This window comes from Quercus robur, chromosome 2 (assembly GCF_932294415.1).
Source record: "Quercus robur chromosome 2, dhQueRobu3.1, whole genome shotgun sequence".
Taxonomy (NCBI): Eukaryota; Viridiplantae; Streptophyta; class Magnoliopsida; order Fagales; family Fagaceae; genus Quercus; species Quercus robur.
This window is the reverse complement of record NC_065535.1, coordinates 81,465,992-81,484,575: the sequence shown is the minus strand read 5'-3', so window position 1 is coordinate 81,484,575 and position 18,584 is coordinate 81,465,992. Positions and strand designations below refer to the sequence as shown.

General features: G+C 32.7%; 1 long non-coding RNA gene across 2 annotated transcripts; it reads right to left on the bottom strand.

Moving 5' to 3' along the window:
- Window positions 1-1,207: 1,207 nt before the first annotated feature.
- LOC126715304 (uncharacterized) lies at window positions 1,208-4,110 on the bottom strand. 2 transcript variants are annotated; one of them, XR_007651840.1, is made up of 3 exons: window positions 3,914-4,110; window positions 3,485-3,611; window positions 1,208-2,303 (listed from the first exon to the last, which is right to left on the bottom strand). It is a non-coding gene; the product is annotated as an uncharacterized LOC126715304 (long non-coding RNA). The 2 variants fall into 2 exon arrangements; XR_007651839.1 differs by having other exon boundaries at window positions 1,208-2,283.
- Window positions 4,111-18,584: the final 14,474 nt, after the last annotated feature.

The window sequence follows — 18,584 nt, the reverse complement described above, 5'->3', positions numbered from 1 at the left end:
ATACATGAAGCTAAAATACAACAACAAAATCAATTAAAGCTTATATTAGCTAGATTACCTGCTAGTTTGCGCTAATTTTTAGGTAATTAATTGGAAATTTTTGCACTTGGACTGTTGGACATATATTAGTTGAATTTTGTGGTAGACTTTAAGTATGATGTTTGGTCGTACATTTTTTAAATTTTAACTAAATGCTCTTGGAAAATGAGTTTTGATATAGATTAAGTTTTCTTACGTATTAGCTTATTGTTAAAGATTTTATAGATTCTTAATTATTGTATTTTTGGAAATTATAAAAGTCAAAGTTTTACTAGGATGAATAAATATATTTAGTAAATTTTGTTGTCATTGATTCTTACATTGAGTTAGGAGAAAAATGTTTCATGTCATGGGTACAAATGACGCTGAGTGGAAATTAATTGCAACAAGGTTGAGCCTGATTAGATTTTTAATATCCTCATGAGGAAGACTATTTTGATCAGTTGATGAGACAATGTATGCTCATGTGATTGTGAATACAAAGGAGAATGCTGAATGTTAAATATTGCGATCAAATATAGACAGCATGTCATTTTGTAGTTGAATGTTTTTCATTGTAATAGAATATTGAGTTGAATATTCGAGTATTGTATTTTATCTTTATACTCATGTGAGTATTTTCTTAATTGAATGACTGTAAAGTATTGTAATAAATGTTTCCCATTAGGCACGTATATGTGACAATTAGAATTGAAAAATATTTTAAAAAGTCCATAAAAATGTGAAAGATTATTATCGACGACTCAAAGTCGTCTCTAATGTAATATCTCATTATCAACAACAGCACAAATGTAGTCGCTAATATGTGTTATTTGTGACAACATTTGTGTCGTTGCTAATATGTATCATTTGCGACGACAAAAATGTCACCACTAATACTACCTATTAGTGGAGACACTACAAGAAAGTTTGCTATTTTCAATTGTTGAAAACATCGAAAAAAGTATTAGAAACCATTGAAAAAAGTATTTTCAACGGTTTAAGTGACCGTCGAAAAATGTGATTCATCTTTATCAATAATTATTAAACGTTGAAATATTATTAAAAACTATTGAAATATATGTTGTCTTGAGATAATTTCAACAGTTTGAAACGGTTGAAATAAGTTTTTAAAAAAAAAAAGGAAAAAAAGAAAAAAAAAAAAAAAAACCTAATTTGGATGTAGTCCTTCACTTGATCCAAATTTAATAACTTGATTCAAAATATAAACATAAACACAATTGTGCAATTCCAAATTAAACTCCATTCTCATATAAAAACCAAAGCACCAGCCTAATTTTTAAGTATTCAAATGGTTCCAAGTTTTCAAAATGGCTAATTAAAAGAAGAAAAAAAAAATTGAAAACCACTGTGCTCCATCAATTATCCTCAAGTAACAAATATATGAAGAAGTGCCACTTCCCAACAAGAAGGTCAGGCCCATGACAAATGCTAGTATCATTGAAAACAAGATGATGCATCCTTTCTTCATGTACTTCCACGTAGAGGACACCCCATCCCTCCAATATTTTCCTTACTCCATAAAGCACATACATCCACTTTAACAAGTGCATAACCACCCAATTTGCTCCAGGTTTCATTGTAGATATTACACCACTGGGTGCGTCAAAGACAACCTGTAAACCACATAAAATTGGGTAAGACTTAAGTGATGAGCTACCTAAATTTTATTAACTGTGTGGATCAAAATGTCAAGGCCCAGAGGTAAAAATATTAAATTTATTAAAAGCAAGCAATTTACTAACTTTATATGGCATAACCCAATGTATACCAAACAAACAAAAAACCATAGACCACAACTCATATGCTATAGGACAATGAAGAAGAAGGTGATCCACCGATTTCCCACACCTTTTACACATAAAGCACCACTCAAGCATTGAAATGTGCCTCTTCCAAAGATTATTGCCATTCGGTACACCCGATTCATGTAGCACATGATTGTTACTTTGTTTTACTAGTCTAGTATATAATGCGTAATAGCTAAACAAGATAGTAAATCATAAATGTCCCATTTTATTGCATTTATGAAGTGAATTAGTCTACCAAATTCATATTGCATCACCTAATTGAAAACAGAGTGAAGCCGTACCTTTCAGGTATTCTTTCACTCACTAATTTGCTCATCTCAAAAGTCAAGGGATTAACCAATAAACTTGGTAAACCTAGTTTCATCAAAGGCGAAAGAAGTACATGCAAAACTTCTAGCTGACTTTCAATGATGGCTAATAATAGTCCAACACTCTGTTCAGAAAGGGAAGCCTCTTTAGCAAATGAATAGTAAGTTTAAGATTTCTAGATGAAGTATTTTCAATTCAGTAATAAAGCATTTACTTACTGTATACTTAAGCAATATTTATCACTCTAAAGCATTAATTCCTGAAGCAATGAAAAGGGAATATTTAAAGTCTTTATGAGGTCTCAAATTATAGTTTTATAATTTAACCCAAAATAAATAAATCTAGAAGAGCTAGCTTTTTCTAATCATCCCCAGAGAAGTTTTATCTCATTAGTAACTTTCCAAGTTGAATTCAAATGTTAATTAAATTTTCTCTGTTGTAATTTACAAGTAATATTGTTTTAATCGTCTCTGATTGGACATCATATGGAGTGAAATGCTTATAACACCAAAGATAAAAGTCTTTTTGACAATCTTATAAAAAGCTCACAAACTTTAATAGACACAAGAATTCAAGAATTTCCTTTTTTCGTAAGTACAAGAATTCAAGAATTTTTAAAATAATAAAATCAGAGAATATTATAAACCCTGATTGTATACTACCAAAAACATTTTCAAAAAAAAAAAGGTTCTAATTGCTTATTGAGTTTGAATGAAACAATAACTGGTGAATAAAGTACTAAGACAACATTTTAGGCCAAGAAGACTACAATAAATTTAACACTTTCTAAAAGGCAAAAGTATCTCTTTTAAGAAAAACTTTTACTAAAGATTTTTCCAACATTCCTAGAGTTTATTTCACTGCAATTGAAGCTTAGTCGAGTTGAATAGTGCTGAGTATAAATTCCTTTTGTCAACAATCCATTCAATAAGCTCTTTTAGAAAGATTATATAAGCTCTTTTAGAAAGATTATCTTTCTCTGTTTTATTTTTATTTTTATTTTTATTATAAATCATATTAAATCATTTAAATAGTTATTATAACCAAAATATTCCTAAAACTAAAACATTTCTTCATTCCTAAAATTATTTAGCCAATTAGCCCTCTTTGGAAGCATGAAGCCCCAGCCCCTAAAATGAGTTTGATAAAGGATCTATCAACTCCATAGTTGGTTTCATATTCTTATTGCTGCAACTGGAACTCAATGTTGTTCACTTTCTCTGAGATTGGTACTCACTACCACGAAATATCACCACAAGCACCAATCAAAATGAGAGTTGATCATTAAAAATTAAAGGCATTTCCTTGAGCTGAAAGCTTGTTACCTTTTCAATAAGCTGGAGATTTAGGGTATTTTCCACAATCCATAAAATATAGTATATAACATGTTCAGATTGCAATGCTTTAGCCCATGTAATGCATTCACTACTTTGAATACCCAAAGTTAACAACCTGCATCAAAATATTAACCATAGGAGAAGTATGAAACAAACAAAATATTTACGTGCAGATCTGTATAAGACACTGCCCTACAATATTACAAGGTATGATTAATAACTTGAGCATCATCACTAAATTCACAATATGGAAATAAGTATAATGTGTGTAGTTGGACATATGAAATCTCTATGACATGAGTGATGCAACAAGCAAGAAGAGTCAAACATAGACACTTTACATGGGGGAGGATGAGAAAGAAAAAATATTTCAAGAAAATGAGCATTTCCTTTCAACAAATAAAAAAGAAATATTACCAGCAAGCTTCACTAAGGCACTAAGAATCTTCTAAGAATAGTTGATCCACAACTATCTCAATCAATCCATTTATAGAAACTATATGCATCAACAGAGCTTCATGGCAGGCAAGGTTTCCAATAATTCCAAGGCTAATTTCCTGAAGCACAAAACTAAATCATTTTCACACGAAAGAATTCTTCAAAACCTCTAAAAATACAAGTCCCATGATATCACATTCATTTGAACCTATAAAAATACAAGTCCCATGATCATGATAGCACAATTGTTCTTTGTACTTTAGAAAAAGTCAATTGTAGACAATCAATAATATAGATTGAAATCATTATATGCACAAACCTTGGGTGTTTTCAAATCATCTCCATTGCTCTGATTCATCTCCTTAATGTAAATCCAGAGGGTCCTATTCCCTCAGGAGGGGGTGTTGTCAAAAACTCAATTCCAAATAAAAAGAAATAAAAAAAAATTAAACACAATAGAGGCAGGTGTTATTCCAAGTGCTGCATGCCTAAAGTAAAAAATAAAATAAAATAAAGAAAAAAGTTTCATCTTGGAAAAAAAAAATGGCTCTCCTTCATGTAAATCCAGATGGTCCCATTCCACCCTCGCCCCTCCACAGCCTTAAAAAGTGTTAAGGCAGTCATTACCTAAACCTACTTTACAATGAGTGGTGTCAAAAGTTGTTCAATATTAATAATGGAAGAGTGCCTAGCATTTGTGACTAAGGAAGCAAGAAAAAGAGTTTACAGTTGATATGCATAAACCATTTGTAATGTTCAAACAATAAATAAACCATTAAGACAATAGCATTTAACATTTCGTAGTGCATATTGGCAATGAAGACTAACAATTTAACTTCAAAAAGGCTATTCAGGAATGAGTAAGGCTAAGAGCATAACTTTTTTTCACAATAATTTTCTAACTTGCAAAATTGTGGCAAAGATCAATACCAAATCACTTTTGAATGCCCCCAGTACTGAAACAACTTTTAAAATAAAATGTTTGACTATACTTGTTTGGGAATTAGGGTAGGCCAAGCAGGAAGCACATAAGTGAGTATCTCAGACCATCAAAGCATGGATTGAGAAGCTGACATCTCCAACCTTCTAGTTCAAAGATTATATCATAACACCTTTATCACAACTCACATATATGATATCCAAATCAAAAGGGTGGCAAGCTAATGTATAAAGGGGAAAAGATGCAAAACAGTAACCAATACAGACATAAAAATCAAACCTTGAAAAGTGAGTAGAATGCTGATTTTATCTACTTCATCCTACAAAATCAATAAATATAAATTATGTAAGACAGACTACGTCATGGATGTAAGCATCAGATTAATCAATGATACCAAGTAAAATGTTCAGTATTTGTCAATAAGAATAAGAAGAATTTTAATAAATCCATAAGAAAAAGAAGAATTTTGATGAATCCTTTGCAATACATCAAATATTGATTGAAAATTGAGAGATGGCTCATTATCTTTTTCTTTTTTTTCAGAAAATATAAACCTCCAAAACATCATAGAGAATTGAATTCTAGTAGTAGAAATAGTATAGGCTTTGGAGCAAATTAATTACTATAATCCTTATTCTTTCAATCCCTTAGCATGTGAAAGAGTGAAAAAGGGCTTTCGATATATTAAAATAAGAATCCTTCAAATCTTAAATGCATTTATTTAAATTATTCGAGCTAAAAAATTGGGATCTGTGTTCTAACTATTACACAATTCCTACAAAAACAGTTCAATAATAGACTGAAAGTGAAATTTTACAAAGAAGCAACTTATTCAAACAATTTGGAAGTAAAGATCTATTTTTTCATATAGCTTTGAGAGAATATTGATTGCAAAATGATGAGAATTTTTTTGCTAGAAACAAGATCCATGCACCAACTAGTAATATGAGCTCCAACTAGAAACAGCTCAAGAGTTTCACCTTCAAAGTGCTGCATCATAAAAACACAGACAATTTGGGCAATAGCACCTCCAATAGAAAACAGAAAATTATTAAGCCTATGTTGTATGATTGGAAATGTTGCACCATAGTGGAAATCATCAAATCAATGGTGGCAATAATGATTGACATAGACACAATTTCAAAATCATATCAATGTGTATTGAAAACCTATGAAAGTCATTTTGCTTGAACAAAATGTTCTGTCATCTGTTTTCTCAACACAAGCATTGAAAGAAGAAAATGTTCTAAATTGTCTTCCAAAAAACAAAAAAAACAGAACAAAGAATCCTTTCCATAGTACCAACAACTAACTGCATCCCTCATTTTAATTAAAGGTTCTAATTTATTGGACAAAACTATTAGTGGAAATAGTGTCAAAAATTGAAAAAACTTATGACAGCAACACAATGATTTAAGAAAACTAAAATAACAATTCTGGCACTATTAATATGTTGAAACGTTGGCATATGCGGAATTTTTATTAATAAATAGCAACGGATTACAAGGTTTTTTTATTTTTGTGATGCAGAGCTGCTACTCCTGCACAATGCTAGGCAGATTTTTCTGATCTGCATAAACCAGTACAATAGCACTTATTTATACTTGAAAGAGCCTTCTAGACTTCTAGATACAAGTAACTAACCCTTAGGAACACAAAACACCAACAGACTTGAAATACTAACAGCCATCATCTAGAAATTTCTTTATTAAAATTACAAATTAATTCTAACACCCCCTCTTAATTTGTAATCTTTAATTGCTTCTTAAACCATTCCATTCTGTCAACTGTAGCTGCTTTGGTGAGAACATCTACTGGTTGATCATTGGTACTAACAAATTGCAGTTGGATTTCACCTTCACCAACCAAGTCTCGAATAAAATGGTGCCTAAGCTCAATGTGCTTTGTCCTTGCATGAAAAACAGGATTCTTAGTCATTGCAATAGCTAACATATTGTCACAGCAAATAACAGTAGGTTCTTCAATTTTTTGTTGCAAATCTGAAACTAATCTCCTTAGCCAAATAGCTTCACATGCTGCATTAATTGCTGCAATATATTTAGCTTCTGCTGAAGATAAGGTAACTATCTTTTGCTTCTTTGAACTCCAAGCAATCACATTTGATCCCAAGCAAAAGATGTAGCCAGACGTGCTTTTTCTGTCATCAAGTGATCCAGCCCAATCACTGTCAGTGAAACCAACAAGATTGTTGTCGTTCTCCTTTTTGTACAAAATGCCTAGCTTCTTGGTGCCTTGTAGGTAGCGAAGAATTCTTTTTGCTGCTGCATAATGCAGCTTGCTAGGCTGATTCATGAACCTTGATATAAGACTGATTGAATGAACAATATCTGGCCTTGTATTTGTGAGATAAATCAAAGAACCAACAAGGCTTTGATATGTCTTTGCATTTGCCTTTTCCGCTGCATCTTCTTGCTGCAATTTCTCATTAGAAGACATAGGTGTGGACACTGGTTTACATGCTGCCATGTGAAATTTTTTAAGCAAATCTTCAATGTACTTTTCTTGGCAAATAAAAACTTCACCTGTAGACTGTCGCACTTGAAAACCAAGAAAGTATTTCATCAAACCCAAATCAGTCATCTCAAATTCTTTCATCATGGCCTTTTTAAAATCTTCAACCATCTTCCTATTTGGGCCCATATAGATCAAATCATTAACATATAAGCAAATTACTAGAAAATCTCTAGTACCTTCACGCTTGACATAAAGGGTGCGTTTGAATCGGCTTCAAACGCATTCCAGAAATCAATTTCCGGAAAAGAGGGCGTTTGGCTGTCACGGAAAATATTATTTTCCGGAAAATATTTTCCGTTTCACCGAAATTTTCAGCTTTGACCACGGAAATGAATTTCTGCCTTCATTTTCACTTCAAAGGATTTCCGGAAAAGAGAGAGAGAGAGAGAGAGAGAGAGCGCGCGCGCGCGAGAGGAGATCGACGCTTAATGTAACATGCTTCGCGACGACGGTGATCAACCAGTCCGACGACGGCGATTGACGCTTCGCGAGATCGCGCCGTCGATCGCGATCTCGCGAAGCGTCGATCGCGATCTCGCCTTCACGAGATCGCGTCGAATCGAGATCGCGATCGACGGCGCGATCTCGCGAAGCGTCGTTCGCGAGATCGCGCCGTCGATCGCGATCTCGCCTTCGCGAGATCACGCCAGATCGAGATCGCGATCGACGGCGCGATCTCGCGAACGCGAGATAGCGACGTTGTTCGCGATCTCGCCTTCGCGAGATCGCGCCGGCGAGATCGCGATCTCGCGAACGCGATCGCGTCGACGAGATCGCCTTCGCGCCGGCGGGTTTTCTGGATGTGTTTTCTGGGTTGTGTTTTCTGATTTGTGTTTTCCTTTCTTCTTTTCCAAACACTAGAAAATATTTTCCGGAAAATTTTTTGAAATGCAACCAAACACACAGAAATATTTTCCTTTTCCAGAAATTAGCATTTCCGAAAAATATGTATTTTCCGGAAAACGTTTTACGGCAACCAAACACAGCCAAAGCAATGGCTCACATATGCTCCTTTGAAAACCATTTTGGCGAAAGTAGCCGTCAATTTTGCTATTCCAAGCTCTTGGAGCTTGCTTTAGGCCATACAATGCCTTTCGAAGTCGATAGACTTTGTCTACTTTGCCTTTCTTCATGTATCCCTTCGGTTGCTCTATGTACACTTCTTCTTCTAAGTCACCATTTAAAAATGCTGACTTAACATCAAGCTGAAATACTTCAAGCTCCATTTGCGCAGCAAGAGCTAAGAAAATTCTAATAGTTTCCATGCGAACAACGGGTGCAAATGTTTCATGGAAATCTACTCTAGGCTGTTGCGAATAGCCTTTTGCGACCAAACGTGCCTTATGCTTTGGAATTGAGCCATCTTCATTGTACTTAGTTTTGTAAATCCATTTTAAGCCAGTCACATCTCTTCCATTAGGCAGGTCCATAAGCTCCCATGTTTGATTCTTCTCAATGCTAGCAATTTCTTCATCCATGGCTTTTGCCCACACATTCTCCTTTGCAGCATCTTCAAAGGTTTGTGGCTCACTAGCAAATAATGCAAATTCACAAGATTGATATATATTTGACAATGAGCGAAACTTCCTTGGAGGGTTGTCTGAATCATAAGAATCTGCATTTGGCAAGACAGTGCTTGAAGATCTAGTTGGAGATGATGTTGCTCTTGGGGCTTCTTCAGAATTCATGCTTGGAAGTGAATTAGACTTGTCTTGAAAATCAAGAGAAGCAAGAACTTCCAAGTTTTTGCTTTCTTGGACATTTTCCTCCCATTGCCATTCTGCCAACTCATAAAAAATAACATCTCTTGCAATTACCAGCTTGTTTATCTTGGGATTCAAAAGGCGAAATCCCTTAGACTCATCACTATAGCCAATGAAAATATACTTTTCCCCCTTTTCATCAAACTTCTCTCTTTCTTGTGAGGGAATATGAGCATATGCCATGCAGCCAAAGACTTTAAGTTGATTCACCATAGGTTTTTGCTTAAGCCAGGCTTCAAATGGAGTCTTGTCTCTAACTGCTTTTGTTGGAGAGCGATTGAGAATATATGCTGCTGTGTTGACAGCTTCTGCCCATAGCATGTTGGGTGATCCCTTGCCCTTGAGCATGCTTCTAGCCATTTCTTCAATTGTTCAATTCTTCCGTTCAGCTATTCCGTTTTGTTGAGGAGTTCTTCGAACTATGAGTTGCCTTTGAATGCCATTTTCTTTACAATATTGCATAAATGGCTTATAGATAAACTCCCCACCAAGGTCAGTTCTCAAGATCTTCATTTGATGACCACTTTGCCTTTCAACAAGAGCTTTAAACTGAAGAGAAAATGAGAATGCTTCTGACTTTTGATCAAGAAAATAAATTCACATCATCCTTGTATAATCATCAACAAACAAAAGAAAATATTTTTTGTTGCTCAGTGATGGAGTTCTAGTTGGCCCACAAATGTTTGCATGCACAAGCTCTAAAGGAGCACGAGCTCTCCAGGCTGTCTTTGGAAATGGAAAACGATGCATCTTGCCATATATACAGCCTTCACAAACATTGTCATTTTTCTGAATTGAAGGAAGACCAACCACCATATTTCTTTTCTTCAGCAATTGAAAGCCTTGATAGTTCAAATGGCCATATCTTAGATGCCAAAGATGAGACTCATCAACAGCCTCACTTTTCAAAGCAATTTTCTTATGTAATGGCATGCTAAGAGGGAAAACATTATTTTGTGACATTCCAACCTTTGCCACTGTCAATTTGTTTTTCTTATCATACACAGTACACACACCATCATCAAAGTATAAAGAATAACCTTTTCTAAGCAATTGACCAACACTAAGAAGGTTTTGTGATAAGCTTAGCACATAAAGAACATCATGAATAAATTTTTGGTTACCTTCTTCAGTGTGGACAGCAATGGTTCCTTTTCCTTCAACTTTCTTTAGCTTCCCATCTCCAAGCTTTACTACAGAAGTATAGCTCCGATCAAATTCCACAAAAGACTTGGAATTCATTGTCATATGACTGCTGCATCCACTATCCAGAAACCATGTATCTTGTATTTCATGTAGAGCATTCAAGCAAGAATAAAATAACTGATTTTCTTGACTGTCTTTTACAAAATTGGCATCATTTTTCTCTTGTTTATCTTGGTACCAGCAATCTCTTTTAGAGTGATTAGGAATTTTGCATCTAGTGCATGTGAAACGACATTCCCTTGACTCATGACCAGGTTTCTTGCAAATAAAACATAGACCACTAGAGGTACCTGGTTTTTGCTGGTATTTTTCTCCATTCCTTCCTCATCCTCTATTCTGCCCTTCTTTGAAGTTGCCTCGGCCTTTTTCATACCGACCCTTCTTTTGGTAATTGCCTCCTCTTTTCCCTTGTTCTTCTTTAGAAAATTCATTATGAGAAACATTTAGTTTTGATTGAAATGCTTGCTCCAATGGTTGGCTTGAAAATCTGCTCATCCTTCCTTTATGTGCTTTGAGAGACCCCATCAATTCATACATGGTAAGAATTGATAGATCTTTGGATTCTTCTATTGTTGCTACTACATGATCAAATTTTTGAGGCAAACTCCAGAGTATCTTCTCAACAAGTTTTTGGTCTTGAATAGTATCTCCATAGCTCTGATACCAAAATTTGTTGGCATATGCGGAATTTTTATTGATAAATAGCAACAGATTACAAGGTTTTTTATTTTTGTGATGCAGAGCTGCTGATCTGCATAAACCAGTACAATAGCACTTATTTATACTTGAAAAAGCCTTCTAGACTTCTAGATACAAGTAACTGACCCTTAGGAACACAGAACACCAATAGACCTGAAATACTAACAGACATCATCTAAAAATTTCTTTATTAAAATTACAAATTAATTCTAACATGAAAAGCATATTCCACAGTGTTCAAGATGCATGCCATTTTACAATAAATATACTAGTGTGACAACATATTTTTATTGCAATACATAAAAATAACTAAAGCTCCCTAAAATTTCCAACAACATGGCATACTGTTCCATTCAACAGCAAAGACACTTCAAAGGAACCAGATGGAAAACAAAGGCCAGATCTATTAAAATGAAGAGTAACGAACTTATTGCACAAATGGAAAAAGGTTCAACTATGGTGACTTAGGTGTCTTTAATTTCAATCTGAGTTGGAGGTGATCTTTTTATAAAATTGTTCTATCTTTCAGAAATATTTCACAATTACTAGCTGAATTGATACATACACTTAAAGGTGCCTTTGAATTTTCAGCACATTAATTTTTTAATCTGAGGAAATGACTATCCACTGAATAGCATAATTTTGGTTTATAAATCATTGAGCTCATATTTCTTTTCAATATAAACTAATTTAAGCCAATACCTACCCATCAGCACACATGAGTGGATCCTCGAAAGAAGCATTGTGAGCGTAGATTTCAAAGTCTTGAGGTGTTGCACAAGATCCATAACTGAAAAATCAATTGCAAAATAATTCAAACCCACTCGATACAGACAAAGTGAATTAATTGGTTAATTGTGTCAAAGATTAAAATAATTCAAACCCATTCGAGCATAGTCTACAATGAAAATTAAAAAAAAGCAATCCAAACCCACCAACCCTAATGTAAAGCAAATTATCCAAATCCACTTCTAGACAAGCGAAGAGAACCACAAAAGCATAACAATAGACTTTGATACCACATAAAGCATGAAGCTCAGCTAAAGAACTTACCAAGCACTTGTGATTTGAACTCACACACGTTCTAGCTTTCAATCCCACAAATAATGAAATTTGAACTCTCCTTGACCATTCATTGAGCTGAACTCCCAATGCACCTGCAATCACATTGAAAGCACGCAATACACAACCACAAATTCAATTTTGACATAGCATTTCAAAGTCAAGAACAAAAACCACAAAAGTTCAAAATCTTTCAAGCGAATAACAAAGAATGGACAAAATTCGAGTCTAAGAAAAAACAAACTGATCATAAATAAGTTTTTAGAATAGCAAAGCCAAGAGAAATACAATAGATACCTGATCAGAGGGAGAATAATCGAAAATTTGAGTTGAGAATTTGTTTGGTTGCCTAGAAAATAATAGGAAAATCAACCGCCCATACCTATGAGGAGTGAAAGCAAGAAATAGAGCAAGAGAGAGGGAGCGATTGAATTCTGTTTGGTTGCCTAGAAAATAACAAGAAAATTGACCTATGAGAGAGAGAAAGCGCGATAAAGAGAGTGAGAATGAGATATATAGAGCGAGAGAGAGAGAGGGAGTGATTGTAGGTAAATATATAAAAGCTATAAAAGCTCCATGTTTTTATTTTCCACATTTATAACCTGTTGATAAAAAATAGTTAATTTCTTTTTTTCAACATTCATCCAACTGTTGATATAAATTAGCACTATTTAATCACTTAGCAAATGAATTTCTCACCACTTATTTACCACTTATTTTAATATTTATGTCAACTGTGGAAATATATATGTGAATTTTTCAACAGTTGAGTGTAAATGTAGAAACTAAAGGCTTTTATCAACATTTTTTAGTGACCGTGGATAAAAATATGTTGAAAAAGCTCATGTTTGTTGTAGTGAGAAGACCTTTGTCGTTGGTAATAATTACATATTAATGATGACTCGTCCGTTTAGTTTCCTAAGCTATGTGCGTCAACAATTACCACAATATCGTTGCTAAGAGCATTAGAATCAGTATGTGCAAAAGTTTCCTTCTATTTTACAATAAAAACCTACTTTTTTTATTTTACAAGATCAATTTGTAAAAACACCCGCATCAGATTATCTATAATATACCCTCTTTTATTAAAATAATACTTTTTCACCTTTTTTTTATTATTTCCCTTACCCGGCCCCACCACCTTACCTCACTTCTTTGAAACACTCTCTCTCTTTCTTTTTCTCCTTCTTCTTTCTACTTGCTTATTTCTTCTTCTCCTTCTTTCTTCTTCTACGTTTTTCTTCTTCAATATCTTCTTTCTTTCTTCTTTTTCTTTTGCTATTCTTTCTTCTTCTTCTTCTTTTTCATTTCTAAAAAAAATTCTTTCTCTTTCTCCCCCTCTCTTTCTCTATCAAATCAGTGCTCTCTTCAAATCTTAAAAAAAAAAAAAAACTCTCTACCAAGCTTCCATGGCTCAATACGCTCACACTCTTTCTTTCATGGTGGCGGCAAGCTTGGGTTTTGGGTTGATTTGTATTTTGCCAAATGGGTTTTTTGTTGTGTTTTATTTTGAGTTGATTTTAAGTTGGGTTTGTGATGATATTCATTAATTTTGGGTTGATTGTGTTTGGATTAAATTGATGTTGTAATGGGTTGGTTGTGGTGGTGGTTGGTTAGTTGTGATGGTCGGTTGCTTCTTTTTCTTCTTCTTCTTCTTCTTGGCATTGAAGAGTGGGTGAGAGAGAGTCTGTCAAGGCAAGGGAGAGGAGAGAGAAAAAAACATAAAATAATAGATAGAAGAGCTTAGGAACCGTGTATATATGTACGGTTACTGTAGCAATTGTGCATAAATGCACAATTTTACACCCACTGATGTGGGTGTTTTTTTGCACAAAATGTGTAAAATGAGCAATTTTTTCTATTTTGCAAGACTTTACACATACTGATGTTAATGCTTAATAGTAATGCATTAGCGACGACAATAATGCTAAAAATCTTCTCTTGATGGGGCATTTCCAACAGCAATTAGAAAAGACAAATATCTTTGCAAATAACATTAGTGATGATATTTAAAGCAGTAAAATTCATTGCCAAAGGCCAAATTTCTCGTTGTGCCTTGAACATTGAGTTGAGGAATCAATTGACCAAGGGACCAACTGGTTGATCACAACACGATGCTAACAAAGGATGTTCATGGCTCTATTCCATAACCCTTTACTTTCCTCCTTAGTTGTATAATTTCTTATGAAATCACATGCTTCAAATGATTTGGTTGGTTGCTTCACTTTATTTTCCTATTATTCACTTTTAGCATGAACATGTCCACTGCACACAAATCCCGTAATGTAAAGGTTCAAATTGATTAGAATTGCAATTTCTTTGTCCCTTGGAGTTTATGCCCAAAGCTATGTACGCCTAGATCGAGAGGTGTACTCCACTTTGAACAAGTGACCACCATAATGTAGTGGGGTACATCATATTCCTAGATTGAGAGGTGTACTCCACTTTGAACAAGTGTACACCCTAATGTAGTGTCGTACACCATATTCCTTCAAATGGAGAATTCAGTTTTCTTCTATGTGCTCATATGCGTTCTTGCATTTTGGATTTGTAATTGAATAGAGGCAAATGTATGTTGATCCATACCACTTTGGAAAGAAAGTTTTATCAATTTTTTTCTTTCTTCTTTTGTACAACTTCCTTTATCTTTGGTGTTTAGCTCTTCAGGATTTCAATTAATTTTGATAAAATAAATCATGAAAAATATGAAAACATGAATTTCATTTCATTCTAATAAGATAGTATAGGATTCCATTCAAATTTAAATAGTTTAGGATAGTTTATATTCCAACAAAAAAAATCAAATTATCAAAGAAATTAAAATCAAGCTCAAGACTTTGGAGGGAAAGATCAAACTTTAAATGACTTAATAAATGCTAGATAAAATTAACTAAAGTATTAAGTAAAGGAAAAAGTTAATGGAAGTCCTAAAGACATTAGTTTATAATATATTTATAAAAAAAAAAATTGTGGGCAAAGATAAAAATTAAATTTTTTACTCTTTTTTATATTTCCCTAAAAGTGGTGTTAAAACATTTCTAAAATAATTTATTAATAATTACTTTAAGGGTACTTGTTAACATGACACTATAAGTAAATTATATATATATATATATATATATATAAATGGGTTCAAGTTACACTTGGTGTAACTTCACAAGAGTTACACATTTTGTGAACCATTGCATTGATTACTATTAAATCTAAGGATAAACAAACACTCATAGTAGTATCATTATTACTCTCTAGAAATTAGTGATTTAGGCATTAACTTTTCTTATTAAAGGGAAAAAAAAAAAAAAAACCACAGCATTTATTTATTTGTTATGAAAAAAATGAAAATACCATTTATTTATTTGAAAAAGTGGGATATATTGACAATATTGGCTCCATTCTTCACTTTAGTACAATATCGCCTGTTTATTCTTTTTTCCTTCCTCGATATATAGGCATCTCTTTTATTCAACTTTATTGAGTTCATACTTCATAGTTCACTGTTCTGGGAGCACTGCAATTTGAATAATAAAAAATTCAACTTTTCCTCTTGCCAATAGAAATCTTGAGTTCTTGACAACTCTGCTAAACCTACCTCTGTGTGCGTGAGAGAAAAAGAAGATGAGTGCAGAGCTAGAGGCAAAGCGGGTTCTCCCAAATTCAGAAGAGAGGAAAGGAATGTTTGTCTAAGCATTACAGAACTACCGGCGGACATAGTATTTTGTTGAGACTAATTATTTCTAAAACCCTCATGACAAATTTTATTCAAGGTATTGGCAAAACTCAAATGGATGAAAAAAAAAAATTCTCCTTTTTTCAGACCATATGTTGTGGTTAAGTAATGGCAAAACGATACTCCCTCCATAATAAATGAATTCTCAAAATGGTAATCATGTTTATTAAAACAAAATAAAGATAGCTTGTATTTACAATTTAATATTGAGAATTTTATGAATGGTGGTGGCCTGAAAGTATAGTGCAAAAAGAAAGACAAGAGGAAGAAGATGATGATATGGAAGAAAAAAAAAAGAGTTAATGCTGTGGGTTTTTTTTTTTTTTTTTTTTTTTTTTTTTTTTTTTTTTTTTTTTTGTTGTTGTTGTTGTTGTTGTTGTTGTTGTTGTTGTTAAGAAGAGTTAATGCCTAAATTACTAATTTCTAAGGAGTAATTTTGACCCTTAAATTTAATAGTAATCAATGGTTCGCAAAAAGTGTAACTCTTGTGAAGTTACACCAGATGTAACTTGAACAAACCTCTATATATATATATATATATATAATCAGAGTCCAATTTTGTGCTATTTGTTCCCCAGAAAAATCTTAATTTTAGTGTAAAATGTGAGGATCATACCATAATTATCCTTCCATTTCCAGGTCTCTATTTTCAACAAATCACTTCTATGTTCCTTTTGGAAAAGTAGATAAGAACCCCAACCAAATCCAGATTCACTTCCTTAAATCAGATAGTTTTTATTTTTATTTTTTGTGCAGATCAGAAACTATTCTAGCAACGCCAAAATTCGAGTCTTACACAACTAGTGGTACACATTACCTCATCGGTTTAGGGATTCCATCATATACAACACTCTTAGTTTTTTTTCATGAATACTATGGAATTTGAAAGGGATCTCTGAAGATCTATGATGCATGATTTTGGGTATTCAAAGGGTTACTTTTGTATCTTATATAGGAAGGGGTTCTCCTTTCCTTCCAATTTTATTTTTCTACAACTTTTTAATTGTCCTGGCTTATGCTCTGTAAAACACGTTCCAAGCAATATTGCTAAGATTTTCTTATTCCTTTCTTTCCTCCGACTTCGCTTAATTTTTGTTTAGTTACAAGAAAATAACCATGTATGTTTGCGTATGGTGTAATTTTTTTGTTACCAAGGGATTGTCATAAAATTGGGAAACTCTATTGGCAACAAAGTCAGATATTTTAAACTACTTATTTTCTTAATGAAGGTTAGCTATTTTTAACTACTCATGTTCTTATTATTAATGGTAAATTATATGATTAGTTGTTGATATACTGATATAGACAGCCTTATGTAACTTTTTTAGTAGAGCTTTTATCGTTTTCTTTTCACATGCAATAGTTTGTTTTTTCTTTCCTTTTTTTTCATTTTCCAATAATTTTGATGTAAGAGTATCTAGAAATCTATTTTACATTATTCACAATTCTATTAGATCTTTGTATTTTTTCAGTCAATAATTTTTCAAGTGATTAAGAAAATGATGAGGATTTAGTGGTGAGATTGCATTAATAATTTGATATCATATTCGAATATATTACTGGAGATAGTTATGGATGAAGCACGAGCTAGAAGGTCAAAAAAATACTGTAAAAAAGGGTTGGTGGGACTCAAGTCGAGATGTGTGCTGGAAGTGAAATTGATGCTGAAAATCAATTTGCTGTTCCTATTTTATATGGTCCTGGTATCTCTACCCTTCAAAGTGAAACCAATGATGGAAATCTATTTGATGTTCCTATTTCATATGATTTTGGTATCTCTACCCTTCAAATTCATAATAAAAATAGTGCTATTATAAAATACACAGTTATGTCTGACTTTCCCATTGCAAAAAGAAAGTGAAAAATAAAGAATAAAAAAAAGAAAGCAATATGACATTGTTTATTTTATAAAGAATAAAAAAGAATTTATTATTTATAGAGAACACAAAATTTAATTGCTTAAAAAAGAAAGCAATATGACATTGTTTATTTTATAAAGAATAAAAAAAAAAAAAAAAAAAGATCCTTGCTCTTTGTTGGTTTGGTAAAGGGTTATATAAGAAAAGTACATTTCTTAATTAATAGTTTAATACATCTAAAATGAAATTCTCTTATGAGAAAAATACTTTGTTACAGATGACTAATCCTAATATATGATTTTACAAATATTTTTGAAAATAAATTATATATTATATTTCATTACAAAATAATGACATATTCTCACGCATTGTGCTGGAATGAGATTAGTATATATGATAATGAAAAACTTGATAGAAATAATATTGTGAAAGTTGTAAGAAAAAACCATTTTAGTACTTTTAAATGTCTTATTATCAATATGGTTGATTTGTTATTATTATGAATATTTAAGATAACAAAGTCAAAAAATTATTATGTTTTCACAAACAAACATTTCTCATTATTTATTTAACAATATATTATAGAACATAATTACCCTATAACACAAAACTCCTTTTTTAAAAAAAAAAAAAAAAAAGAATATATAACATAACTCTCTCTCTCTTTTTTCTTTTTTTTTTTTTTTATGGGAGATATAACATAACTCTTGGTTAAACTAATTTCCTAAATGTTTAATAACCGAAGCTTAACATCAATAGGATTACTATAATTGACCATTCATGTGCGTAAGTACTATAGGTTACAAAATAGTTTGTATTTAAGTTTGAAACTTGAATTTTGAAAGTAAATTTGGAGAAA